The 27376-nt window shown below is 46.4% G+C and overlaps 17 non-coding genes and 2 pseudogenes across 17 annotated transcripts; 11 read left to right on the top strand and 8 right to left on the bottom strand.

The window, feature by feature from the left end:
• Positions 1-4056: 4056 nt before the first annotated feature.
• TRNAN-AUU (transfer RNA asparagine (anticodon AUU)) lies at positions 4057-4130 on the bottom strand. Its single transcript has one exon. It is a non-coding gene; the product is annotated as a tRNA-Asn (tRNA).
• A 1304-nt stretch (positions 4131-5434) lies between these two features.
• LOC135042554 (U1 spliceosomal RNA) lies at positions 5435-5598 on the top strand. The gene has a single exon (XR_010235657.1). It is a non-coding gene; the product is annotated as a U1 spliceosomal RNA (small nuclear RNA).
• A 152-nt stretch (positions 5599-5750) lies between these two features.
• LOC135042471 (U1 spliceosomal RNA) lies at positions 5751-5892 on the top strand (annotated as a pseudogene).
• A 692-nt stretch (positions 5893-6584) lies between these two features.
• Positions 6585-6748, top strand: LOC135042540 (U1 spliceosomal RNA). The gene has a single exon (XR_010235643.1). It is a non-coding gene; the product is annotated as a U1 spliceosomal RNA (small nuclear RNA).
• A 152-nt stretch (positions 6749-6900) lies between these two features.
• LOC135042488 (U1 spliceosomal RNA) lies at positions 6901-7042 on the top strand (annotated as a pseudogene).
• Positions 7043-7734: 692 nt separating this feature from the next.
• On the top strand, positions 7735-7898 carry LOC135042433 (U1 spliceosomal RNA). Its single transcript, XR_010235555.1, has one exon. It is a non-coding gene; the product is annotated as a U1 spliceosomal RNA (small nuclear RNA).
• A 3303-nt stretch (positions 7899-11201) lies between these two features.
• LOC135042497 (U1 spliceosomal RNA) lies at positions 11202-11364 on the bottom strand. The gene has a single exon (XR_010235607.1). It is a non-coding gene; the product is annotated as a U1 spliceosomal RNA (small nuclear RNA).
• A 152-nt stretch (positions 11365-11516) lies between these two features.
• Positions 11517-11680, bottom strand: LOC135042444 (U1 spliceosomal RNA). Its single transcript, XR_010235566.1, has one exon. It is a non-coding gene; the product is annotated as a U1 spliceosomal RNA (small nuclear RNA).
• Positions 11681-12354: 674 nt separating this feature from the next.
• Positions 12355-12510, bottom strand: LOC135042513 (U1 spliceosomal RNA). The gene has a single exon (XR_010235617.1). It is a non-coding gene; the product is annotated as a U1 spliceosomal RNA (small nuclear RNA).
• A 2360-nt stretch (positions 12511-14870) lies between these two features.
• Positions 14871-15034, top strand: LOC135042560 (U1 spliceosomal RNA). Its single transcript, XR_010235663.1, has one exon. It is a non-coding gene; the product is annotated as a U1 spliceosomal RNA (small nuclear RNA).
• A 152-nt stretch (positions 15035-15186) lies between these two features.
• On the top strand, positions 15187-15350 carry LOC135042485 (U1 spliceosomal RNA). The gene has a single exon (XR_010235596.1). It is a non-coding gene; the product is annotated as a U1 spliceosomal RNA (small nuclear RNA).
• Positions 15351-16018: 668 nt separating this feature from the next.
• LOC135042434 (U1 spliceosomal RNA) lies at positions 16019-16182 on the top strand. The gene has a single exon (XR_010235556.1). It is a non-coding gene; the product is annotated as a U1 spliceosomal RNA (small nuclear RNA).
• Positions 16183-16334: 152 nt separating this feature from the next.
• Positions 16335-16497, top strand: LOC135042506 (U1 spliceosomal RNA). The gene has a single exon (XR_010235614.1). It is a non-coding gene; the product is annotated as a U1 spliceosomal RNA (small nuclear RNA).
• Positions 16498-17168: 671 nt separating this feature from the next.
• Positions 17169-17332, top strand: LOC135042430 (U1 spliceosomal RNA). The gene has a single exon (XR_010235552.1). It is a non-coding gene; the product is annotated as a U1 spliceosomal RNA (small nuclear RNA).
• Positions 17333-23960: 6628 nt separating this feature from the next.
• LOC135042543 (U5 spliceosomal RNA) lies at positions 23961-24076 on the bottom strand. Its single transcript, XR_010235646.1, has one exon. It is a non-coding gene; the product is annotated as a U5 spliceosomal RNA (small nuclear RNA).
• A 275-nt stretch (positions 24077-24351) lies between these two features.
• LOC135042520 (U5 spliceosomal RNA) lies at positions 24352-24467 on the bottom strand. Its single transcript, XR_010235624.1, has one exon. It is a non-coding gene; the product is annotated as a U5 spliceosomal RNA (small nuclear RNA).
• A 286-nt stretch (positions 24468-24753) lies between these two features.
• LOC135042541 (U5 spliceosomal RNA) lies at positions 24754-24869 on the bottom strand. Its single transcript, XR_010235644.1, has one exon. It is a non-coding gene; the product is annotated as a U5 spliceosomal RNA (small nuclear RNA).
• Positions 24870-25139: 270 nt separating this feature from the next.
• Positions 25140-25255, bottom strand: LOC135042533 (U5 spliceosomal RNA). The gene has a single exon (XR_010235637.1). It is a non-coding gene; the product is annotated as a U5 spliceosomal RNA (small nuclear RNA).
• Positions 25256-25399: 144 nt separating this feature from the next.
• On the top strand, positions 25400-25562 carry LOC135042557 (U1 spliceosomal RNA). Its single transcript, XR_010235660.1, has one exon. It is a non-coding gene; the product is annotated as a U1 spliceosomal RNA (small nuclear RNA).
• The last annotated feature ends 1814 nt before the right edge of the window (positions 25563-27376 follow it).

Raw genomic sequence — 27376 nt, 5'->3', positions numbered from 1 at the left:
AGCTGTTACAGTGCCCAGCTGCTGCAAGAAATCAGCTTGAATGCTTCAGGGGATGGGGCATGGCCAACATGAGCCCCACACCAAAGGAGGGTGGGGGTGTTTAATGTGAACTAGGGGTCATCCAAGCACTGCAAAAGGCCGCCATGCCCTGCATGCCCCTTTTCTCTTTTCATATGCAGATGAGGGTTCCAGTCAACTTTGGCCCACTGCTTGGATAACATCACCGTATGCAAATCCGTCTGCTGCAGACCTTCCCCCAGGAATGCTTGTACTAGTTGTTGCATATGGTGCTTCAGTATTAGGCAGCCTTCCGCCCTCCCATGTTCATCTGAAAAGATGTGGTCTCCCTGCAGTTGTTGTCCCCAGACGAGAGTTCCCTTGTGCTTCCTCAGTTGAATCTCCTTAACTTGACGGGGGAGGTGCTGCCCGAGCAGCCCTCCCCAGCCCTATCCCAACTCATATTTATTTTGCATATGAGATCTCTTGATCATGAAGATTGTTCTCACAGGGTGAGGTTCATCCATTATATTTTAAAATAGGAAGGTACGAATTACATATTTGAATTGCATCTATGTGCTGGATTCAAATGTCCCCCCCCCTTCCTTTCTCAATTGTGCCCGTCAGCAGCTATTCTAAGGTTGCTGCCAATGGGTGTGACACATTAATTTCTTCTGTGGGGTACACTGGACTCCACAAGGATTCACATTGGGGTGTAGAGTAGGATCTTGATCTGAGGCACCAACCGGCTCAAAGCTTTTGACTGTTCCCAAGAAGCTCAGTGCATTCTCCTCTATAACCCCGCTTCCATGAACAGGGAGCTCAGTTTGTAGTTGGTGCCTTCAGTAGCAGGCCAATTAACAGGGGCCTGCCTCAGGCAGCCTATTCTTAGCTATTAATTTTGACAAGAAAAGAAGAACTTGTTTTATGAGAATCTACAAGGGCTGCAGCAGGCTAGGTCTAATAGACATCTTTACTGCAGCTTCATCACTCCCAGCGGCGCTGTATACTCCCATGCCCTGGTTGCTGGGTCACTGCAGCGGAGGCTCCGGTTTCATCCTAAGGTCAGTCACACACACACCACCCTTCCGGATCACGAGGCCGCTGCTGAAGGGGAGCGAGGCCGTAGGGGGTGGGCCGTGTGCGCACTGCGGTGGACACTGATTACTGGGCAGCCGCTCCACTAGCCACCAGGTACAGTTAAGGAGCACAGGTCTGGGGGTTTTTCTCCTATATTAACCCAATTTTGTACTGCCCGCAGCGCATTGTGATAGGTAATAGGGCCTGATTCAGGTTGGATTGCAATCACAATAAGCGATCCAACTGCAAAAATTGCTAAGAGCATACGCATGTGCCTGCATTTTCTGCGGCACCCCGCAGAGAATGTGATCGCCTCTGCCTGTCAATCGGGGCGGGGAAGGGGGGGAGAGGTGGGTCAGCAACACTCCATTTCCAAGTCAGGGATGGAGCGGTGCGGGGGCAAGGCTTCAAAATGGGGTCTGCAACGGAGGAGACACAGGGGGCGTGGTCACAGCGACTGTATGACATCACATTCAGCCGCTGTGATCACAAAAATGGTGGCGGCTTCCTGCGCGCACATACAGTCTGCACCAGCAGGAGCCTACACCATTTTTTATGATCACGCTGAACTGCAGTGCGACTGCAATTACAGCATGGTCAAGAAGGGAGGCGTCATGCTGGGTGGCCATGCCCTGTCACTTTGCAGGAGCCAGCACCGCTCACACACTAGTCCCCGGGTGCAGCCCCCAACCCCCGGGACACCCGGAGCAACAAAATGTAGATTCAGGCCACCAGGCCACGCCCCTACCTATGAAACCATGCCTCCTTTTTACCATTGCACTGCTTATCTGCGCGCACTGCATTACAATCTCCCTCGCCACCTCTCTGGGTGTCACCAGTGATAGTGACACCTCTGCCATGCTTGTAGCAGCTGGTCCTAAGATCTACGCCTCAAACCCTGAGTGTTTGCCCTTGTGACTTGTTGATCATCATAGCGAAGCAGATGCTTACAGAAAACTGCAGGGGCTTAGATTGAAAATAAAAAAATTGATAGGGTATAAGGTAGAGAGGAGCGGGTTCGGTTCTCCGAGAACCGAATTCCCCACGAACTCCACGTGGTTTACACTGGTCCGAGGCAGGCTCGGTTGTTCCCGCCTGACTCGGAAAACCTGAACAAGGGAAAATGTCATCATCCCGCTGTCGGATTCTCGCGAGATTCGGATTCCATATAAAGAGCTGCGCGTTGCTGCCATTTTTACTCGTGCATTGAAGAGAGAGCGGAGAGGACGTGGCTATGTTCTCTCAGTGGAAATCTCAATATCAGTGCTCAGTATCAGTGGTTACTTATTGCTGCTCAGTAATACTAGTAGTGTGTCTCTCCTGCTCAGTGTCAGTTCTCAGTAGTATCCTCATCAGTGCTCAGTATCACTGTTCATTGTCTTGTGCTGCATTGTGTTGCTCAGCATAATACAGTACATTACTAATAGTCCAGTGCTGCATCTTGCTGCTCAGTGTCAGTTCTAGTATCCTCATCAGTGCTCACTATCACTGCTCATTGCATTGTGGTGTTCTGTATACTACAATAACATAGTAATATAGTAACATAGTTTTTGAGGTTGAATAGAGGCAAATTGCCCATCGTGTTCAACCTGTTTTAAGTTGTGATGATTCTACATACTTGCTGAATAATGTTTTATGACTAGTTAGCTACTATAACTCATGTTACCCCCGGATTAACCATGTTGATATTTTAAGTATTATAACCTTGGATAGCTTTTTCATTCAGAAATGTATCCATTCCTTTTTTAAATCCAATTACAGAGTCCGCCATTACCACCTTCCCTGGCAGGGAATTCCACATCCTGATTGCCCTAACAGTGAAGAAACCTTTCCTCCATTGCGTTCTGAACTTTCCTCCAGTCGCAGCGAGTGACCACGTGTTCTTTTAATAAATAATTCCTCTGATAACTCTTTGTTATGTATCTTTACATATTTGAAGATATTAATAATATCTCCTCTTAGGCACCTCTTTTCTAGTGTATAAATATTCAGCCTAGTAAGTCTTTCCTTATAGTCCAGTACTTTAAGGCCTTTAATCAATTTAGTCTTCAGGATCTCTGACACTTCCATGAGCAGCAGAGTAGTGCAATGGAAGCATGCTGGGCCCATAACCCAGAGGTCGATTGATCGAAACTATCCTCTGCTATGTGCATTTTTTTTTTTATAATTAAAGTAATCAAAAACTGGGATTGATATTTTGGCACTTTTATTTTTACTTAAAGTACAATAACTTTTATCATTTTAATTTGTTTTAATAGTATATTGACAGCATTGTTTTCTTTAAAAAATCCACTTAATTTTCTTTACCCTATTACTGAAATGGTAATTGACAAAAACAAACTACATTGTCACCAGAAGAGCAATGCAAAATGTACAAGTGATATATGAAAATCATCTTCCATCTTGAATTTCAATGATGCATTGGGACAACAATTTGTGAGAAACATCTTCACCCATAAAGAAAGATTTTCTTAATTCCTTACCTGTGTGCTGATTAGATATCACCTTGTTTTCACATTAAACAGACTTCCCCATGAGGAAGCAGCAAGGATGCAGTGACGTTTCCTGGTGTCAACCTGTATTATTTCAGTAGACATTGAAATGAGGATGCATCTTTGATGCCTTTCCAATGAAGCAAGTTTAATTCAGTAATAGGTGAAAAACCATTCCTACAAAGGTGTTAATCAGAGACTTGGCTTTGTGGACACTTTTCAGAGAGCAAATTTGTTAGCATAAACATAAAATCAGAAAATGAAGAGCTGTTTAATCACTCAATTGGACTTTTCTGCCAGCATAATTTTTTTTCTCTGCAACTCACTGCTAAATTGTGCTTCCTAGCTGTTTTTTTATAAAATCACTTAATCAAATCTAACTCTGATTACATCAGAGAAGGCCAGGTACCCTACACCATAAGGGGGGTTTTTGAAATTTTGACTTGTCTACTTAAAGATCACCAAAATCTGATTACAAGGTCAATTACATCCCTGGGTGGGATTGAACCACCAACCTTTTGGTTAATAGCCAAACATGCTAACCGATTGCGCCACAGAGACACCTTGCGAAAGTCAATACTGACAAAGGCTAATAAGCATTCATCTAGAACGTTTCCTAGAAAAACTTTAAAAAGTCAATAATCTGGAGAATTTTTGTAAGAAACACATTGGTACTTTCCCATGATGAGTGAGTGCTTCAGGATTTCTTGCACTTACATGGGCTATTAACCAAAAGGTTGGTGGTTCAATCCCACCCAGGGATGTAATTGACCTTGTCATCAGATTTTGGTGATCTTTAAGTAGACAAGTCAAAATTTCAAACCCCCTCTTATGGTGTAGGGTACCTGGCCTTCTCTGACGTAATCAGAGTTAGATTTAATTAAGTGATTTTATAAAAAACAGCTAGGAAGCACAATTTAGCAGTGGGTTGCAGAGAAAAAAATAACATTTTAAACCTACCGGTAATTTTTTTTTCTCGTAGTCCGTAGAGGATGATGGGGACTCCGTAAGGACCATGGGGGATAGACGGGCTCCGCAGCAGACATGGGCACTTTAAGAAAGACTTTAGATCTGGGTGTGCACTGGCTCCTCCCTCTATGCCCCTCCTCCATACCTCAGTTAGAGAAACTGTGCCCAGAGGAGACGGACAGTACAAGGAAAGGATTTTTGTTAATCCAAGGTCAAGATTCATACCAGCCACACCAATCACACCGTATAACTTGTGATATACTACCCAGTTAACAGTATGAAAACAACATAGCATCAGTCCAAGACCGATGAAAACTAACATATAACCCTTATGTAAGCAATAACTATATACAAGTCTTGCAGAAGTAGACCGCACTTGGGACGGGCACCCAGCATCCTCTACGGACTACGAGAAAAAGATTTACCGGTAGGTTTAAAATCTTATTTTCTCTTACGTCCTAGAGGATGCTGGGGACTCCGTAAGGACCATGGGGATTATACCAAAGCTCCCAAACGGGCAGGAGAGTGCGGATGACTTTGCAGCACCGATTGAGCAAACAGGAGGTCCTCCTCAGCCAGGGTATCAAACTTATAGAACTTTGCAAAGGTGTTTGAACCAACTTTGACCCACTGCTTGGATGACATCACCATATGCAAATCCATCTGCGGCAGGCCTTCCCCCAGGAATGCTTGCACTAGTTGTTGCATTTGGTTTGTTGTTTGGGGGTGCTTCAGTATTAGGCAGCCTTCTGCCCTCCCATGTTCATCTGAAAATATGTGTTCTCCCTGCAGTTGTTGTCCCCAGATGAGAGTTCCCTTGTGCTGCCTCAGTTGAATCTCCTTTACTTGACAGAGATGTGCCTGAGCAGCGGCCCTCCCCAGCCCTATCCCAAATCATACTTATTTTGCATAGGAGATACCATGGTCATGAAGATTGTTCTCCCAGGGTTAGGTTAATTCATTGCATTCTGGGTATGCTGACCCCTGTGATTTCCCCAAATGTGGGAAACTCAACTGCATTATTTGTGGTAGTGGGGGACTGTGTTTGTGCTTTCCTCTGGTCAGCTCTGGTAAAAGTCAGATTTCTTTGTCTCAGATCTTCCTCTAGCCTTGTTCTTCTTTCGAGAGTTCCCTTGTGCTGCCTCAGTTGGATCTCCTTCACTTGACAGGGGGGTGCCCGAGCAGCGACCCTCCCCAGCTCTAGCCCAACTCCTACTTACCTGCCAGGTGAGATACTATGATCATGAAGATGCTTCTCCCAGGGCAAGGCTCACCCATTGCACTCTGGGTGTGCTGCCCCTGCGATTTCCCCAAATGTGGGAAACTTGACTGCATAATTTGTGTTTCCCCTGGTCGGCTCTCATATAATTCAGATCTCTTTGTCTCAGGTCTCTCTCCAGCCTAGTTTGCTGTCTGTTTCCACTTCTTTTTTCTTGAGCCCCTCCCTTCTATACCCTTGTGCACTATCCTGACTTCTCCCGTCTGCTTACTTTGTGCCTTCCAACGCACAATACAAACTACAGGTAGTGCTGCAGGGCCCACACCCTTTTACTTGCTTTATAGAGCAGCTCTGGAGCTGTTACAGTGCCCAGCTGCTGCAAGAAATCAGCTTGAATGCTTCAGGGGCTGGGGCATAGCCAACATGAGCCCCACACCGAAGGAGGGTGGAGGTGTTTAATGCGAACTAGGGGTCATCCAAGCGCCGCAAAAGGCCGCCATGCCCTGCACACCCCTTTATTCTTTTCATATGCAGACGAGGGTTGAAGCCAACTTTGACCCACTGCTTGGATGACATCACCATATTCAAATCCATCTGCTGCAGGCCTTCCCCCAGGAATGCTTGCACTAGTTGTTGCATTTGGTTTGTTGTTTGGGGGTGCTTCAGTATTAGGCAGCCTTCTGCCCTCCCATGTTCATCTGAAAATATGTGTTCTCCCTGCAGTTGTTGTCCCCAGATGAGAGTTCCCTTGTGCTGCCTCAGTTGAATCTCCTTTACTTGACAGAGATGTGCCTGAGCAGCGGCCCTCCCCAGCCCTATCCCAAATCATACTTATTTTGCATAGGAGATACCATGGTCATGAAGATTGTTCTCCCAGGGTTAGGTTCATTCATTGCATTCTGGGTATGCTGACCCCTGTGATTTCCCCAAATGTGGGAAACTCAACTGCATTATTTGTGGTAGTGGGGGACTGTGTTTGTGCTTTCCTCTGGTCAGCTCTGGTAAAAGTCAGATTTCTTTGTCTCAGATCTTCCTCTAGCCTTGTTCTTCTTTCGAGAGTTCCCTTGTGCTGCCTCAGTTGGATCTCCTTCACTTGACAGGGGGGTGCCCGAGCAGCGACCCTCCCCAGCTCTAGCCCAACTCCTACTTACCTGCCAGGTGAGATACTATGATCATGAAGATGCTTCTCCCAGGGCAAGGCTCACCCATTGCACTCTGGCTGTGCTGCCCCTGCGATTTCCCCAAATGTGGGAAACTTGACTGCATAATTTGTGTTTCCCCTGGTCGGCTCTCATATAATTCAGATCTCTTTGTCTCAGGTCTCTCTCCAGCCTAGTTTGCTGTCTGTTTCCACTTCTTTTTTCTTGAGCCCCTCCCTTCTATACCCTTGTGCACTATCCTGACTTCTCCCATCTGCTTACTTTGTGCCTTCCAACGCACAATGCAAACTACAGGTAGTGCTGCAGGGCCCACACCCTTTTACTTGCTTTACAGAGCAGCTCTGGAGCTGTTACAGTGCCCAGCTGCTGCAAGAAATCAGCTTGAATGCTTCAGGGGCTGGGGCATAGCCAACATGAGCCCCACACCGAAGGAGGGTGGAGGTGTTTAATGTGAACTAGGGGTCATCCAAGCGCCGCAAAAGGCCGCCATGCCCTGCACACCCCTTTTTTCTTTTCATATGCAGACGAGGGTTGAAGCCAACTTTGACCCACTGCTTGGATGACATCACCATATGCAAATCCATCTGCTGCAGGCCTTCCCACAGGAATGCTTGCACTAGTAGTTGCATTTGGTTCGTTGTTTGGGGGTGCTTCAGTTTTAGGCAGCCTTCTGCCCTCCCATGTTCATCTGAAAATATGTGTTCTCCCTGCAGTTGTTGTCCCCAGATGAGAGTTCCCTTGTGCTGCCTCAGTTGAATCTCCTTTACTTGACAGAGATGTGCCTGAGCAGCGGCCCTCCCCAGCCCTATCCCAAATCATACTTATTTTGCATAGGAGATACCTTGGTCATGAGGATTTTTCTCCCAGGGTGAGGTTCATTCATTGCATTCTGGGTATGCTGACCCCTGTGATTTCCCCAAATGTGGGAAACTCGACTGCATTATTTGTGGTAGTGGGGGACTGTGTTTGTGCTTTCCTCTGGTCAGCTCTGGTAAAAGTCAGATTTCTTTGTCTCAGATCTTCCTCTAGCCTTGTTCTTCTTTCGAGAGTTCCCTTGTGCTGCCTCAGTTGGATCTCCTTCACTTGACAGGGGGTGCCCAAGCAGCAATCCTCCACAGCTCTAGCCCAACTCCTACTTACCTGCCAGGTGAGATACTATGATCTTCACTGTTAGGGCAATCAGGATGTGGAATTCCCTGCCAGGGAAGGTGGTAATGGCGGACTCTGTAATTGGATTTAAAAAAGGAATGGATACATTTCTGAATGAAAAAGCTATCCAAGGTTATAATACTTAAAATATCAACATGGTTAATCCGGGGGTAACATGAGTTGTAGTAGTTAACTAGTCATAAAACATTATTCAGCAAGTATGTAGAATCATCACAACTTAAAACAGGTTGAACACGATGGGCAATTTGCCTCTTTTCAACCTCAAAAACTATATTACTATATGTTACTATATTACTATGTTACTGTAGTATACAGAACACCACAATGTAATGAGCAGTGATAGTGAGCACTGATGAGGATACTAGAACTGACACTGAGCAGCAAGATGCAGCACTGGACTATTAGTAATGTACTGTAGTATGCTGAGCACCACAATGCAGCACAAGACAATGAGCAGTGATACTGAGCACTGATGAGGATACTACTGAGAACTGACACTGAGCAGGAGAGACACACTACTAGTATTACTGAGCAGCAATAAGTAACCACTGATACTGAGCACTGATATTGAGATTTCCACTGAGAGAACATAGCCACGTCCTCTCCGCTCCCTCTTCAATGCACGAGTAAAAATGGCGGCAACGCGCAGCTCTTTATATGAAATCCGAATCTCGCGAGAATCCGACAGCGGGATGATGACATTTTCCCTTGTTCAGGTTTTCCGAGTCAGGCGGGAACAACTGAGCCTGCCTCGGACCAGTGTAAACCACGTGGAGTTCGTGGGGAATTCGGTTCTCGGAGAACCGAACCCGCTCCTCTCTACCTTATACCCATATATTTTTTTATTTTCAATCTAAGCCCCTGCAGTTTTCTGTAAGCATCTGCTTCGCTATGATGATCAACAAGTCACAAGGGCAAACACTCAGGGCTTGAGGCGTAGATCTTAGGACCAGCTGCTACAAGCATGGCAGAGGTGTCACTATCACTGGTGACACCCAGAGAGGTGGCGAAGGAGATTGTAATGCAGTGCGCGCAGATAAGCAGCGCAATGGTAAAAAGGAGGCATGGTTTCATAGGTAGGGGCGTGGCCTGGTGGCCTGAATCTACATTTTGTTGCTCCGGGTGTCCCGGGGGTTGGGGGCTGCACCCGGGGACTAGTGTGTGAGCGGTGCTGGCTCCTGCACAGTGACAGGACATGGCCACCCAGCATGACGCCTCCCTTCTTGACCAATCTGTAATTGCAGTTGCACTGCAGTTCAGCGTGATCATAAAAAATGGTGTAGCCTCCTGCTGGTGCAGACTGTATGTGCGCGCAGGAAGCCGCCACCATTTTTGTGATCACAGCGGCTGAATGTGATGTCATACAGCCGCTGTGACCACGCCCCCTGTGTCTCCTCCGTTGCAGACCCCATTTTGAAGCCTTGCCCCCGCACCGCTCCATCCCTGACTTGGAAATGGAGTGTTGCTGACCCCCCTCTCCCCCCCTGCCCCGATTGACAGGCAGAGGCGATCGCATTCTCTGCGGGGTGCCGCAGAAAATGCAGGCACATGCGTATGCTCTTAGCAATTTTTGCAGTTGGATCGCTTACTGTGATTGCAATCCAACCTGAATCAGGCCCTATTACCTATCACAATGCGCTGCGGGCAGTACAAAATTGGTTTAATATGGGAGAAAAAACCCCAGACCTGTGCTCCTTAACTGTACCTGGTGGCTCGTGGAGCGGCTGCCCAGTAATCAGTGTCCACGCCAGTGCGCACACGGTCCACCCCCTACGGCCACGCTCCCCTTCATCAGCGGCCTCGTGATCCGGAAGGGCGGTGCGTGTGTGACTGACCTTAGGAAGAAACCGGAGCCTCCGCTGCAGTGACCCAGCAACCAGGGCACGGGAGTATACAGCGCCGCTGGGAGTGATGAAGCTGCAGTAAAGATGTCTATTAGACCTAGCCTGCTGCAGCCCTTGTAGATTCTCATAAAAAAAGTTCTTATTTTCTTGTCAAAATTAATAGCTAAGAATAGGCTGCCTGAGGCAGGCCCCTGTTAAGTGGCCTGCTACTGAAGGCACCAACTACAAACTGAGCTCCCTGTTCATGGAAGCGGGGTTATAGAGGAGAATGCGCTGAGCATCTTGGGAACAGTCAAAAGCTTTGAGCCGGTTGGTGCCTCAGATCAAGATCCTACTCTACACCCCAATGTGAATCCTTGTGGAGTCCAGTGTACCCCACAGAAGAAATTAATGTGTCACACCCATTGGCAGCAACCTTAGAATAGCTGCTGACGGGCACAATTGAGAAAGGAAGGGGGGGGGACATTTGAATCCAGCACATAGATGCAATTCAAATATGTAATTTGAACCTTCCTATTTTAAAATATAATGGATGAACTTCACCCTGTGATAACAATCTTCATGATATAGAGATCTCATATGCAAAATAAGTATGAGTTGGGATAGGGCTGGGGAGGGTGGCTGCTCGGGCAAGCCCCTCCCCCGTCAAGTTAAGGAGATTCAACTGAGGAAGCACAAGGGAACTCTCGTCTGGGGACAACAACTGCAGGGAGACCACATTTTTTCAGATGAACATGGGAGGGCGGAAGGCTGCCTAATACTGAAGCACCATCAAATATCAAACCATATGCAATAACTAGTACAAGCATTCCTGGGGGAAGGTCTGCAGGAGACGAATTTGCATACGGTGATGTCATCCAAGCAGTGGGCCAAAGTTGGCTGGAACCCTCATCTGCATATGAAAAGAGAAAAGGGTTATGCAGGGCATGGCGGCCTTTTGCGGCGCTTGGATGACCCCTAGTTCGCATTAAACACCTCCACCCTCCTTCGGTGTGGGGCTCATGTTGGCTATGCCCCAGCCCCTGAAGCATTCAAGCTGATTTCTTGCAGCAGCTGGGCACTGTAACAGCTCCAGAGCTGCTCTGTAAGGCAAATAAAAGGGTGTGGGCCCTGCAGCACTACCTGTAGTTCGCATTGTGCGTTGGAAGGCACAAAGTAAGCAGACGGGAGAAGTCAGGATAGTGCGCAAGGGCATAGAAGGGAGCGGCTCAAGAAAAGAGAAGTGGAAACAGACAGCAAACTAGGCTGGAGAGAGACCTGAGACAAAGAGATCTGAATTATACGAGAGCCGACCAGGGGAAACACAAATTATGCAGTCAAGTTTCCCATATTTGGGGAAATCGCAGGGGCAGCACACCCAGAGTGCAATGGTTGAGCCTTGCCCTGGGAGAAGCACCTTCAAGATCATAGTATCTCACCTGGCAGGTAAGTAGGAGTTGGGCTAGAGCTGGGGAGGGTCGCTGCTCGGGCACCCCCCTGTCAAGTGAAGGAGATCCAACTGAGGCAGCACAATGGAACTCTCGAAAGAAGAACAAGGCTAGAGGAAGATCTGAGACAAAGAAATCTGACTTTTACCAGAGCTGACCAGCGGAAAACACAAACACAGTCCCCAACTACCACAAATAATGCAGGCGAGTTTCCCACATTTGGGTAAATCACAGGGGTCAGCATACCCAGAATGCAATGAATGAACCTCACCCTGGGTGAACAATTTTCATGACCATGGTGTCTCCTATGCAAAATAAGTATGATTTGGGATAGGGCTGGGGAGGGCCGCTGCTCAGGCACATCTCTGTCAAGTAAAGGAGATTCAACTGAGGCAGCACAAGGGAACTCTCATATGGGGACAACAACTGCAGGGAGAACACATATTTTCAGATGAACATGGGAGGGCAGAAGGCTGCCTAATACTGAAGCACCCCCAAACAACAAACCAAATGCAACAACTAGTGCAAGCATTCCTGGGGGAAGGCCTGCAGCAGATGGATTTGCATATGGTGATGTTATCCAAGCAGTGGGTCAAAGTTGGCTTCAACCCTCATCTGCATATGAAAAGAGAAAAGGGGCGTGCAGGGCATGGCGGCCTTTTGCGGTGCTTGGATGACCCCTAGATCGCATTAAACACCCCCACCCTCCTTTGGTGTGGGGCTCATGTTGGCCATGCCCCATCCCATGAAGCATTCAAGCTGATTTCTTGCAGCAGCTGGGCACTGTAACAGCTCCAGAGCTGCTCTGTAAGGCAAGTAAAAGGGTGTGGGCCCTGCAGCACTACCTGTAGTTTGCATTGTGCATTGGAAGGCACAAAGTAAGCAGACGGGAGGAGAAGTCAGGATAGTGCACAAGGGTATAGAAGGGAGGGGCTCAAGAAAAAAGAAGTGGAAACAGAGAGCAAACTAGGCTGGAGAGAGACCTGAGACAAAGAGATCTGAATTATACGAGAGCCGACCAGAGGAAACACAAATTATGCAGTCAAGTGTCCCACATTTGGGGAAATCGTAGGAGCAGCACACCCAGTGTGCAATGGGTGAGCCTTGCCCTGGGAGAAGCACCTTCCTGATTATAGTATCTCACCTGGGTGTGCTGCCCCTGCGATTTCCCCAAATGTGGGAAACTTGACTGCATAATTTGTGTTTCCCCTGGTCGGCTCTCATATAATTCAGATCTCTTTGTCTCAGGTCTCTCTCCAGCCTAGTTTGCTGTCTGTTTCCACTTCTTTTTTCTTGAGCCCCTCCCTTCTATACCCTTGTGGACTATCCTGACTTCTCCTCCTGTCTGCTTACTTTGTGCCTTCCAATGCACAATGCAAACTACAGGTAGTGCTGCAGGGCCCACACCCTTTTACTTGCCTTACAGAGCAGCTCTGGAGCTGTTACAGTGCCAAGCTGCTGCAAGAAATCAGCTTGAATGCTTCAGGGGCTGGGGCATGGCCAACATGAGCCCCACACCGAAGGAGGGTGGGGGTGTTTAATGCGAACTAAGGGTCATCCAAGCGCCGCAAAAGGCCGCCATGCCCTGCATACCCCTTTTCTCTTTTCATATGCAGATGAGGGTTCCAGCCAACTTTGGCCCACTGCTTGGATGACATCACTATATGCATATCCGTCTTCTGCAGACCTTCCCCCAGGAATGCTTGTACTAGTTGTTGCATTTGGTTTGTTGTTTGGGGGTGCTTCAGTATTAGGCAGCCTTCTGCCCTCCCATGTTCATCTGAAAATATGTGTTCTCACTGCAGTTGTTGTCCCCAGATGAGAGTTCCCTTGTGCTGCCTCAGTTGAATCTCCTTTACTCTAAAACTTGTAAAACTTAGCAAAAGTGTTTACTAAATAGCTGCTCGGCAAAGTTGCAATGCCGAGACTCCCCGACCAGCTGCCCAGGATGAACCCACCTTTCTAGTAGAATGGGTCTTCACCTAATTCAGTAACGGCAATCCTGCCGTGGAATGAGCATGCTGAATCTTACCACAGATCCAGCGCATAATTGTCTACATGGAAGCAGGACACCCAATCCTGTTGGGAGCATACAGGACAAACAGAGCCTCTGTTTTCCTAATCTGAACCGTTCTGGTGACATAAATTTTCAAAGTTCTGACCACAGCCAGAGACTTTGACTCAACGAAGGTGTCAGTGGCCAAAGGCACCATGTGGAAAGATGAACCACCTTCGGCAGAAATAGTTGACGTGTCCTCAATTCTGCTCTATCTTCATGAAATATCAAATAAAGGCTCTTGTGATACTGCATGGTTTGTACTGTTTTCCATGTGCTCCCAGATCTTTCAAGCAAGAAGCATGGTCAAGAAAGTTCTGTTTGAAAAGAAACAACATTTACTGTCATTGTTATAGAATTTGGGAGAAAAAACAAGAAGAAATCTGCACTGTTGACGCACTGGACAGAATGAATGAATCATAAAATATAACCTTTATTAAGTATGTATTAAAATTGGATAAATATTAATATTATTATCCCAAACTGCAGTGAAACATAAAGGTTAAAATCACAGAACTAACATACATGTGCATAAGAAGAATAAAGAGATGTGAAAAAAAGGTTTAAAAAGCGTGTCCGTGTGTGATTATTTTTGAAGGCACAACCCTGGCGGGGTTGTTTATATAGATATATATGTTGCTAATAATCACTTTCTAGCGTAATGTTATTAAATAGCTGTTAGTATCTATGTCGTCAGGTACCACTGGGTCGTATCCTATATACTCCTGTGGGAAACTTGACTGCATAATTTGTGTTTCCCCTGGTCGGCTCTCGTATAATTCAGATCTCTTTGTCTCAGGTCTCTCTCCAGCCTAGTTTGCTGTCTGTTTCCACTTCTCTTTTCTTGAGCCGCTGCCTTCTATGCCCTTGTGCACTCTCCAGACTTCTCCTGTCTGCTTACTTTGTGCCTTCCAACGCACAATGCAAACTACAGGTAGTGCTGCAGGGCCCACACCCTTTTACTTGCCTTACAGAGCAGCTCTGGAGCTGTTACAGTGCCCAGCTGCAGCAAGAAATCAGCTTGAATGCTTCAGGGGCTGGGGCATAGCCAACATGAGCCCCACACCGACGGAGGGTGGAGGTGTTTAATGCAAACTAGGGGTCAGCCAAGCGCCGCAAAAGGCCGCCATGCCCTGCATGCCCCTTTTCTCTTTTCATATGCAGACGAGGGTTGAAGCCAACTTTGGCCCACTGCTTGGATGACATCACCGTATGCAAATACGTCTTCTGCAGACCTTCCCCCAGGAATGCTTGTACTAGTTGTTGCATTTGGTTTGTTGTTTGGGGTGCTTCAGTATTAGGCAGCCTTCTGCTCTCCCATGTTCATCTGAAAATATGTGTTCTCCCTGCAGTTGTTGTCCCCAGATGAGAGTTCTCTTGTGCTGCCTCAGTTGAATCTCCTTTACTTGACAGAGATGTGCCTGAGCAGCGGCCCTCCCCAGCCCTATCCCAAATCATACTTATTTTGCATAGGAGATACCATGGTCATGAAGATTGTTCTTCCAGGGTGAGGTTCATTCATTGCATTCTGGGTATGCTGACCCCTGTGATTTCCCCAAATGTGGGAAACTCGACTGCATTATTTGTGGTAGTGGGGGACTGTGTTTGTGCTTTCCTCTGGTCAGCTCTGGTAAAAGTCAGATTTCTTTGTCTCAGATCTTCCTCTAGCCTTGTTCTTTTTTTGAGAGTTTCCTTGTGCTGCCTCAGTTGGATTTCCTTCACTTGACAGGGGGGTGCCCGAGCAGCGACCCTCCCCAGCTCTAGCCCAACTCCTACTTACCTGCCAGGTGAGATACTATGATCAGGAAGGTGCTTCTCCCAGGGCAAGGCTCACCCATTGCACTCTGGGTGTGCTGCTCCTACGATTTCCCCAAATGTGGGACACTTGACTACATAATTTGTGTTTCCTCTGGTCGGCTACTCGTATAATTCAGATCTCTTTGTCTCAGGTCTCTCTCCAGCCTAGTTTGCTGTCTGTTTCCACTTCTCTTTTCTTGAGCCCCTGCCCTTGCCCTTGTGCACTCTCCTGACTTCTCCTGTCTGCTTACTTTGTGCCTTCCAACGCACAATGCAAACTACAGGTAGTGCTGCAGGGCCAACACCCTTTTACTTGCCTTACAGAGCAGCTCTGGAGCTGTTACAGTGCCCAGCTGCTGCAAGAAATCAGCTTGAATGCTTCAGGGGCTGGGGCATAGCCAACATGAGCCCCACACCGACGGAGGGTGGAGGTGTTTAATGCGAACTAAGGGTCATCCAAGCGCCGCAAAAGGCCGCCATGCCCTGCATACCCCTTTTCTCTTTTCATATGCAGATGAGGGTTCCAGCCAACTTTGGCCCACTGCTTGGATGACATCACCGTATGCAAATCCGTCTTCTGCAGACCTTTTCCCAGGAATGCTTGTACTAGTTGTTGCATTTGGTTTGTTGTTTGGGGGTGCTTCAGTATTAGGCAGCCTTCTGCTCTCCCATGTTCATCTGAAAATATGTGTTCTCCCTGCAGTTGTTGTCCCCAGATGAGAGTTCCCTTGTGCTGCCTCAGTTGAATCTCCTTTACTTGACAGGGATGTGCCTGAGCAGCGGCCCTCCCCAGCCCTATCCCAAATCATACTTATTTTGCATAGGAGATACCATTGTCATGAAGATTGTTCTCCCAGGGTGAGGTTCATTCATTGCATTCTGGGTATGCTGACCCCTGTCATTTCCCCAAATGTGGGAAACTCGACTGCATTATTTGTGGTAGTGGGGGACTGTGTTTGTGCTTTCCTCTGGTCAGCTCTGGTAAAAGTCAGATTTCTTTGTCTCAGATCTTCCTCTAGCCTTGTTCTTTTTTCGAGAGTTTCCTTGTGCTGCCTCAGTTGGATCTCCTTCACTTGACAGGGGGGTGCCCGAACAGCGACCCTCCCCAGCTCTAGCCCAACTCCTACTTACCTGCCAGGTGAGATACTATGATCAGGAAGGTGCTTCTCCCAGGGCAAGGCTCACCCAATGCACTCTGGGTGTGCTGCTCCTACGATTTCCCCAAATGTGGGACACTTGATTACATAATTTGTGTTTCCTCTGGTCGGCTCTCGTATAATTCAGATCTCTTTGTCTCAGGTCTCTCTCCAGCCTAGTTTGCTGTCTGTTTCCACTTCTCTTTTCTTGAGCCGCTCCCTTCTATGCCCTTGTGCACTATCCTGACTTCTCCCGTCTGCTTACTTTGTGCCTTCCAACGCACAATGCAAACTACAGGTAGTGCTGCAGGGCCCACACCCTTTTACTTGCTTTACAGAGCAGCTCTGGAGCTGTTACAGTGCCCAGCTGCAGCAAGAAATCAGCTTGAATGCTTCAGGGGCTGGGGCATAGCCAACATGAGCCCCACACCGAAGGAAGGTGGAGGTGTTTAATGCAAACTAGGGGTCATCCAAGCGCCGCAAAAGGCCGCCATGCCCTGCACACCCCTTTTTTATTTTCATATGCAGACGAGGGTTGAAGCCAACTTTGACCCACTGCTTGGATGACATCACCATATGCAAATCCATCTGCTGCAGGCCTTCCCCAAGGAATGCTTGCACTAGTAGTTGCATTTGGTTTGTTGTTTGGGGGTGCTTCAGTGTTAGGCAGCCTTCTGCCCTCCCATGTTCATCTGAAAATATGTGTTCTCCCTGCAGTTGTTGTCCCCAGATGAGAGTTCCCTTGTGTTGCCTCAGTTGAATCTCCTTTACTTGACAGAGATGTGCCTGAGCAGCGGCCCTCCCCAGCCCTATCCCAAATCATACTTATTTTGCATAGGAGATACCATGGTCATGAAGATTGTTCTCCCAGGGTGAGGTTCATTCATTGCACTCTGGGTATGCTGACCCCTGTGATTTCCCCAAATGTGGGAAACTCGACTGCATTATTTGTGGTAGTGGGGGACTGCGTTTGTGCTTTCCTCTGGTCAGCTCTGGTAAAAGTCAGATTTCTTTGTCTCAGATCTTCCTCTAGCCTTGTTCTTCTTTCGAGAGTTCCCTTGTGCTGCCTCAGTTGGATCTCCTTCACTTGACAGGGGGTGCCCGAGCAGCAATCCTCCACAGCTCTAGCCCAACTCCTACTTACCTGCCAGGTGAGATACTATGATGTTCACTGTTAGGGCAATCAGGATGTGGAATTCCCTGCCAGGGAAGGTGGTAATGGCGGACTCTGTAATTGGATTTAAAAAAGGAATGGATACATTTCTGAATGAAAAAGCTATCCAAGGTTATAATACTTAAAATATCAACATGGTTAATCCGGGGGTAACATGAGTTATAGTAGCTAACTAGTCATAAAACATTATTCAGCAAGTATGTAGAATCATCACAACTTAAAACAGGTTGAACACGATGGGCAATTTGCCTCTATTCAACCTCAAAAACTATGTTACTATATGTTACTATATTACTATGTTACTGTAGTATACAGAACACCACAATGTAATGAGCAGTGATAGTGAGCACTGATGAGGATACTAGAACTGACACTGAGCAGCAAGATGCAGCACTGGACTATTAGTAATGTACTGTAGTATGCTGAGCACCACAATGCAGCACAAGACAATGAGCAGTGATACTGAGCACTGATGAGGATACTACTGAGAACTGACACTGAGCAGGAGAGACACACTACTAGTATTACTGAGCAGCAATAAGTAACCACTGATACTGAGCACTGATATTGAGATTTCCACTGAGAGAACATAGCCACGTCCTCTCCGCTCTCTCTTCAATGCACGAGTAAAAATGGCGGCAACGCGCAGCTCTTTATATGGAATCCGAATCTCGAGAGAATCCGACAGCGGGATGATGACATTTTCCCTTGTTCAGGTTTTCCGAGTCAGGCGGGAACAACCGAGCCTGCCTCGGACCAGTGTAAACCACATGGAGTTCGTCGGGAATTCGGTTCTCGGAGAACCGAACCCGCTCCTCTCTACCTTATACCCATCAATTTTTTTATTTTCAATCTAAGCCCCTGCAGTTTTCTGTAAGCATCTGCTTCGCTATGATGATCAACAAGTCACAAGGGCAAACACTCAGGGCTTGAGGCGTAGATCTTAGGACCAGCTGCTACAAGCATGGCAGAGGTGTCACTATCACTGGTGACACCCAGAGAGGTGGCGAAGGAGATTGTAATGCAGTGCGCGCAGATAAGCAGCGCAATGGTAAAAAGGAGGCATGGTTTCATAGGTAGGGGCGTGGCCTGGTGGCCTGAATCTACATTTTGTTGCTCCGGGTGTCCCGGGGGTTGGGGGCTGCACCCGGGGACTAGTGTGTGTGCGGTGCTGGCTCCTGCACAGTGACAGGGCATGGCCACCCAGCATGACGCCTCCATTCTTGACCATGCTGTAATTGCAGTCGCACTGCAGTTCAGCGTGATCATAAAAAATGGTGTAGCCTCCTGCTGGTGCAAACTGTATGTGCGCGCAGGAAGCCGCCACCATTTTTGTGATCACAGCGGCTGAATGTGATGTCATACAGCCGCTGTGACCACGCCCCCTGTGTCTCCTCCGTTGCAGACCCCATTTTGAAGCCTTGCCCCCGCACCGCTCCATCCCTGACTTGGAAATGGAGTGTTGCTGACCCCCCTCTCCCCCCCCCGCCCCGATTGACAGGCAGAGGCGATCGCATTCTCTGCGGGGTGCCGCAGAAAATGCAGGCACATGCGTATGCTGTTAGCAATTTTTGCAGTTGGATCGCTTATTGTGATTGCATTCCAACCTGAATCAGGCCCTATTACCTATCACAATGCGCTGCGGGCAGTACAAAATTGGGTTAATATAGGAGTAAAACTCCCAGACCTGTGCTCCTTAACTGTACCTGGTGGCTAGTGGAGCGGCTGCCCAGTAATCAGTGTCCACGCCAGTGCGCACACGGTCCACCCCCTACGGCCACGCTCCCCTTCATCAGCGGCCTCGTGATCCGGAAGGGCGGTGTGTGTGTGACTGACCTTAGGAAGAAACTGGAGCCTCCGCTGCAGTGACCCAGCAACCAGGGCACGGGAGTATACAGCGCCGCTGGGAGTGATGAAGCTGCAGTAAAGATGTCTATTAGACCTAGCCTGCTGCAGCCCTTGTAGATTCTCATAAAACAAGTTCTTCTTTTCTTGTCAAAATTTATAGCTAAGAATAGGCTGCCTGAGGCAGGCCCCTGTTAAGTGGCCTGCTACTGAAGGCACCAACTACAAACTGAGCTCCCTGTTCATGGAAGCGGGGTTATAGAGGAGGATGCGCTGAGCATCTTGGGAACAGTCAAAAGCTTTGAGCCGGTTGGTGCCTCAGATCAAGATCCTACTCTACACCCCAATGTGAATCCTTGTGGAGTCCAGTGTACCCCACAGAAGAAATTAATGTGTCACACCCATTGGCAGCAACCTTAGAATAGCTGCTGACGGGCACAATTGAGAAAGGAAGGGGGGGGGGGGGACATTTGAATCCAGCACATAGATGCAATTCAAATATGTAATTTGTACCTTCCTATTTTAAAATATAATGGATGAACCTCACCCTGTGAGAACAATCTTCATGATCAAGAGATCTCATATGCAAAATAAGTATGAGTTGGGATAGGGCTGGGGAGGGTGGCTGCTCGGGCAGCCCCTCCCCCGTCAAGTTAAGGAGATTCAACTGAGGACGCACAAGGGAACTCTCGTCTGGGGACAACAACTGCAGGGAGACCACATCTGTTCAGATGAACATGGGAGGGTGGAAGGCTGCCTAATATTGAAGCACCATCAAATATCAAACCATATGCAACAACTAGTACAAGCATTCCTGGGGGAAGGTCTGCAGAAGACGGATTTGCATACGGTGATGTCATCCAAGATGTGGGCCAAAGTTGGCTGGAACCCTCATCTGCATATGAAAAGAGAAAAGGGGCATGCAGGGCATGGCGGCCTTTTGCGGTGCTTGGATGACCCCTAGTTCGCATTAAACACCCCCACCCTCCTTTGGTGTGGGGCTCATGTTGGCCATGCCCCATCCCCTGAAGCATTCAAGCTGATTTCTTGCAGCAGCTGGGCACTGTAACAGCTCCAGAGCTGTTCTGTAAGGCAAGTAAAAGGGTGTGGGCCCTGCAGCACCACCTGTAGTTCGCATTGTGCGTTGGAAGGCACAAAGTAAGCAGACGGGAGGAGAAGTCAGGATAGTGCGCAAGGGCATCCTTTTCTCTTAGTCCGTAGAGGATGCTGGGGTCACATTAAGAACCATGGGGTATAGACGGGATCCGCAAGAGACATGGGCACTTTAAGACTTTCAAAGGGTGTGAACTGGCTCCTCCCTCTATGCCCCTCCTCCAGACTCCAGTTATAGGAACTGTGCCCAGGGAGACGGACATTTCGAGGAAAGGATTTATTGTTAAACTAAGGTGAGCATCTTACCAGCTCACACCTTAAGCATGCCGCAGAACGTGGCATTCAACAGAACACAAGCCAACGGCATGAACAATTGCAGCAAAAAGCTGACCAGAACCATAACATAACATGTGTATAACCACAAGTAATAACTGCAGACACAGTATGGACTGGGACGGGTGCCCAGCATCCTCTACGGACTAAGAGAAAAGGATTTACCGGTAGGTATTAAAATCCTATTTTCTCATACGACCTAGAGGATGCTGGGGTCACATTAAGAACCATGGGGTTATACCAAAGCTCTTGAACGGGTGGGAGAGTGCGTACGACTCTGCAGCACCGAATGACCCAACTTGAGGTTATCATCAGCCAAGGTATCAAACTTGTAAAACTTAGCAAAAGTGTTTACTAAATAGCTGCTCGGCAAAGTTGCAATGCCGAGACTTCCCGACCAGCTGCCCAGGATGAACCCACCTTTCTAGTAGAATGGGTCTTCACCTAATTCAGTAACGGCAATCCTGCCATGGAATGAGCATGCTGAATCTTACCACAGATCCAGCGCATAATGGTCTACATGGAAGCAGGACACCCAATCCTGTTGGGAGCATACAGGACAAACAGAGCCTCTGTTTTCCTAATCTGAACCGTTCTGGTGACATAAATTTTCAAAGTTCTGACCACAGCCAGAGACTTTGACTCAACGAAGGTGTCAGTGGCCAAAGGCACCATGTGGAAAGATGAACCACCTTCGGCAGAAATTGTTGACGTGTCCTCAATTCTGCTCTATCTTCATGAAAGATCAAATAAAGGCTCTTGTGATACTGCATGGTTTGTACTGTTTTCCATGTGCTCCCAGATCTTTCAAGCAAGTAGCATGGTCAAGAAAGTTCTGTTTGAAAAGAAACAACATTTACTGTCATTGTTATAGAATTTGGGAGAAAAAACAAGAAGAAATCTGCACTGTTGACGCACTGGACAGAATGAATGAATCATAAAATATAACCTTTATTAAGTATGTATTAAAATTGGATAAATATTAATATTATTATCCCAAACTGCAGTGAAACATAAAGGTTAAAATCACAGAACTAACATACATGTGCATAAGAAGAATAAAGAGATGTGAAAAAAAGGTTTAAAAAGCGTGTCCGTGTGTGATTATTTTTGAAGGCACAACCCTGGCGGGGTTGTTTATATAGATATATATGTTGCTAATAATCACTTTCTAGCGTAATGTTATTAAATAGCTGTTAGTATCTATGTCGTCAGGTACCACTGGGTCGTATCCTATATACTCCCTTCACTCAATAGGGGTTACCTCCCGGGAAGCCATCCCCATTGGCGAATTTGTGGGGGTGATTGAGTATAACCGGTAAGCTAACCTCCAATTTGTGGGGTGCTTAGGTAGATGGGGATCACTTATTTCTCTGTGTCCCCTAAGACTATATTCCTAAATTCAATACCACAGGGGGATAGCTTTCTATATCGGATAAGGAATCACTTGATAGGGAAATCTCTATGCATCATGGAAAGATCATATTTATTAATATCCAAACTAAAAAAATGATGAATAGCTTTAATTTAGCTGTTTAGATATAGTTAATTGGCGAGATATACCAACAGGTGCGGTTGCCTTAAGGAATATGGCAATTCCAATATAAATAGCAGCCCTCCTTCATATAATCAGCCAGATCTTATTAAATCTGGTCCAGATATAGCCGTTCAGATATACTTAATTGACAACATATATCAATCGGTGGGGTTGCCTTAAGGAATATAGCAATTCCAATTCTCATATAAATAGCAACCTTCCTTCATATATTCAGCCAGATCTTATTTAATCTGATCTAGGCGTAGGCAATAATGCTTTCCTTAGAGGTATAGCCACCTCAATTCTTATTAGGAAGCAAAGTGTCTGTCATAATGGTTTATCCAATTCATCTAAGAAATAATATATTCCATGTGTCAGAGATTCATTACTCTCTATTTACACTGTTAAAGAGTTAATTCTTATTATGTTACAGTGTAATGAAATTATCATATAGGGAGATGTGGCAATTCCATGTGCTATATATATAATAACCCTTAGTGGTCCAGATTCCACAATGAGGAATTTTCTTATAAACCGCTGAAACACACAGCTGTTTGACTGACTTCCAAATATATCTATCTCACTTTGTAACAGTCTTATGATAGAGAAACTGTTACATATTCGGTCACTTAGTTATCTAAAGGTAAACAGACTCAGTGTGAGGGTAATATAATATATCAAATGCGCTGTCAATAATCGTGGTAACTGGTGTAATAATGTGGTATATTGAGTATGCTAGTAAGGCATATAACTGCTCTCCAGCCTTTAAGTGTTACCAATCAATTTGTTACACTGTAAAGGATTTATGGTGTCCTGTTAGGACATGCAGCTGCTAGGCTGACTCAAAGATTTATCCATTTGTAACAATTATGTAACAGTTATATACATGTTACTGGTATTACATAGAAATAGTATGACACAGGCCAGCAGTCCCATGTGTCTAGATTCCACAATAGGAGATTTTCTTTGTCTTATAAACTGCTGGAACACACAGCTGCTAGACTGACTTCAAATATATATATTACTTTGTAACAGTCTTATAGTAAAGAGACTGTTACACACTGTCATTTAGTTATCTCAAGGTTAGCAGATTCTGTGTGAGGATAGTGTTCTGTTAGAACATGCAGCTGCTAGGCTGACTCATAGAAAATGTATCCATTTGTAACAAATGACACATACAGCATTAAATTAATATCTATAGCAGCCCATGTGACATCTCTACTCTTATCATAATTGTCTGGTTATTGCCAATCTGGACAGCAGGAGTGATATATATTCACTAGTCCCAATATCCCATCATATAAATATACCCACACTGATATACTTTCTTATCAAGAGTTATTAGTAGCTATCTGTATGCACTTTAGACATTGTATCTGCTAAGTGACATCATATCTAGTGTATTCCTTTCTTATAGCTCAGCTTCTATTCCCTATTAGTGGAGACTAACAGCTAACATCATAATCATATATTTTTGTTTTATAACATTTCACATGAGTCAAATACACGCGGACACGCCGTGCCCTACACGTGTGTTTCACTGCATCTATGGCAACTTACATTAAAGCTAACAAGAAAGCACACTCGTTCTGTCTTTAAACTGATAAAAGAAACCCCAATAATATGGGGCATGCAAAAATTGAGATAAAACTCAGTTTTGCTCCTCTCCACGGAAATCTTTAATAAAAGGCGAAATATTTGTTAGTTCTGAAGAGAAACCAGAGCATGACCAAGATTCCACCTGTCGCCTGAGTGCCATGCCAGCAGTTCTCATTGAGCTCAAAGTGAGCACCCAATTTGAAAGAAAGATAGCAGATTTCTCACCAGGCTTCCCCTAGCTATAAACATGGTTTGTACTCTTTTCCATGTGTTCCCAGATCTTTCAAGCAATTAGTATAGTCAAGAAAGTTCTGTTTGAAAAGAAACAAACATTTACTGTCATTTCTATGCAAATGAGCTTACATTAAAGCACACTCGTTCTATCTTTAAACAGATAAAATAAAACCCCAATAAGATGGGGAATGCAAAATTTGAGATAAAACTCAGTTTTGCTCCTCTCCACGGAAATCTTTAGTAAAAGGCGAAAGATTTGTTCGTTCTGAAGAGAAACCAGAGCATGACCAAGATTCCACCTGTCGCCTGAGTGCCATGCCAGCAGTCCTCATTCAGCTCAAAGTGAGCACCCAATTTGAAAGAAAGAAAGCAGATTTCTCACCAGGCTTCCCCTTGCTATAAGCATGGTTTGTACTCTTTTCCATGTGCTCCCAGATCTTTCAAGCAAGTAGCATGGTCAAGAAAGTTCTGTTTGAAAAGAAACAGACATTTACTGTCATTGTTATACAAATAAACTTACATTAAAGCCAACAAGAAAGCACACTCATTCTGTCCTTAAACTGATAAAAGAAACCCCAATAATATGGGGCATGCAAAAATTGAGATAAAACTCAGTTTTGCTCCTCTCCACGGAAATCTTTAATAAATGGCGAAAGATTTGTTCATTCTGAAGAGAAACCAGAGCATGACCAAGATTCCACCTGTCGCCTGAGTGCCATGCCAGCAGTCCTCATTCAGATCAAAGTGAGCGCCCAATTTGAAAGAAAGCAGATTTCTCACCTGGCTTCTCCTTGCTATAAGCATGGTTTGTACTGTATTCCATGTGCTCCCAGATCTTTCAAGCAAGTAGCATGGTCAAGAAAGTTCTGTTTGAAAAGAAACAAACATTTACTGTAATTTCTATGCAAATGAGCTTTCATTAAAGCACACTCATTCTATCTTTAAACCGATAAAAGAAAATCCAAAAAGATGGGGCATGCAAAAATTGAGGTAAAACTCAGTTTTGCTCCTCTCCACGGAAATCTTTAGTAAAAGGCGAAAGATTTGTTCGTTCTGAAGAGAAACCAGAGCATGACCAAGATTTTCATCTGAAAATATGTGTTCTCCCTGCAGTTGTTGTCCCCAGATGAGAGTTCCCTTGTGCTGCCTCAGTTGAATCTCCTTTACTTGACAGAGATGTGCCTGAGCAGCGGCCCTCCCCAGCCCTATCCCAAATCATACTTATTTTGCACAGGAGATACCATGGTCATGAAGATTGTTCTCCCAGGGTGAGGTTCATTCATTGCATTCTGGGTATGCTGACCCCTGTGATTTCCCCAATGTGGGAAACTCGACTGCATTATTTGTGGTAGTGGGGGACTGTGTTTGTGCTTTCCTCTGGTCAGCTCTGGTAAAAGTCAGATTTCTTTGTCTCAGATCTTCCTCTAGCCTTGTTCTTCTTTCGAGAGTTCCCTTGTGCTGCCTCAGTTGGATCTCCTTCACTTGACAGGGGGTGCCCGAGCAGCAATCCTCCACAGCTCTAGCCCAACTCCTACTTACCTGCCAGGTGAGATACTATGATCTTCACTGTTAGGGCAATCAGGATGTGGAATTCCCTGCCAGGGAAGGTGGTAATGGCGGACTCTGTAATTGGATTTAAAAAAGGAATGGATACATTTCTGAATGAAAAAGCTATCTAAGGTTATAATACTTAAAATATCAACATGGTTAATCCGGGGGTAACATGAGTTATAGTAGCTAACTAGTCATAAAACATTATTCAGCAAGTATGTAGAATCATCACAACTTAAAACAGGTTGAACACGATGGGCAATTTGCCTCTATTCAACCTCAAAAACTATGTTACTATATGTTACTATATTACTATGTTACTGTAGTATACAGAAAACCAAAATGCAATGAACAGTGATAGTGAGCACTGATGAGGATACTAGAACTGACACTGAGCAGCAAGATGCAGCACTGGACTATTAGTAATGTACTGTAGTATGCTGAGCACCACAATGCAGCACAAGACAATGAGCAGTGATACTGAGCACTGATGAGGATACTACTGAGAACTGACACTGAGCAGGAGAGACACACTACTAGTATTACTGAGCAGCAATAAGTAACCACTGATACTGAGCACTGATATTGAGATTTCCACTGAGAGAACATAGCCACGTCCATTCCGCTCTCTCTTCAATGCACGAGTAAAAATGGCGGCAACGCGCAGCTCTTTATATGGAATCCGAATCTCGCGAGAATCCGACAGCGGGATGATGACATTTTCCCTTGTTCAGGTTTTGCGAGTCAGGCGGGAACAACCGAGCCTGCCTCGGACCAGTGTAAACAACGTGGAGTTCGTGGGGAATTCGGTTCTCGGAGAACCGAACCCGCTCCTCTCTACCTTATACCAATCAATTTTTTTATTTTCAATCTAAGCCCCTGCAGTTTTCTGTAAGCATCTGCTTCGCTATGATGATCAACAAGTCACAAGGGCAAACACTCAGGGCTTGAGGCGTAGATCTTAGGACCAGCTGCTACAAGCATGGCAGAGGTGTCACTATCACTGGTGACACCCAGAGAGGTGGCGAGGGAGATTGTAATGCAGTACGCGCAGATAAGCAGCGCAATGGTAAAAAGGAGGCATGGTTTCATAGGTAGGGGCGTGGCCTGGTGGCCTGAATCTACATTTTGTTGCTCCGGGTGTCCCGGGGGTTGGGGGCTGCACCCGGGGACTAGTGTGTGAGCGGTGCTGGCTCCTGCACAGTGAAAGGGCATGGCCACCCAGCATGACGCCTCCCTTCTTGACCATGCTGTAATTGCAGTCGCACTGCAGTTCAGCGTGATCATAAAAAATGGTGTAGCCTCCTGCTGGTGCAGACTGTATGTGCGCGCAGGAAGCCGCCACCATTTTTGTGATCACAGCGGCTGAATGTGATGTCATACAGCCGCTGTGACCACGCCCCCTGTGTCTACTCCGTTGCAGACCCCATTTTGAAGCCTTGCCCCCGCACCGCTCCATCCCTGACTTGGAAATGGAGTGTTGCTGACCCACCTATCCCCCCCCGCCCCGATTGACAGGCAGAGGCGATCGCATTCTCTGCGGGGTGCCGCAGAAAATGCAGGCACATGCGTATGCTCTTAGCAATTTTTGCAGTTGGATCGCTTATTGTGATTGCAATCCAACCTGAATCAGGCCCTATTAC

This window comes from Pseudophryne corroboree, unplaced genomic scaffold (genome assembly GCF_028390025.1).
Source record: "Pseudophryne corroboree isolate aPseCor3 unplaced genomic scaffold, aPseCor3.hap2 scaffold_829, whole genome shotgun sequence".
Classification (NCBI taxonomy): domain Eukaryota; kingdom Metazoa; phylum Chordata; class Amphibia; order Anura; family Myobatrachidae; genus Pseudophryne; species Pseudophryne corroboree.
The sequence above is the reverse complement of the archived record's forward strand: the minus strand, read 5'-3'. Positions and strand labels throughout refer to the sequence as shown.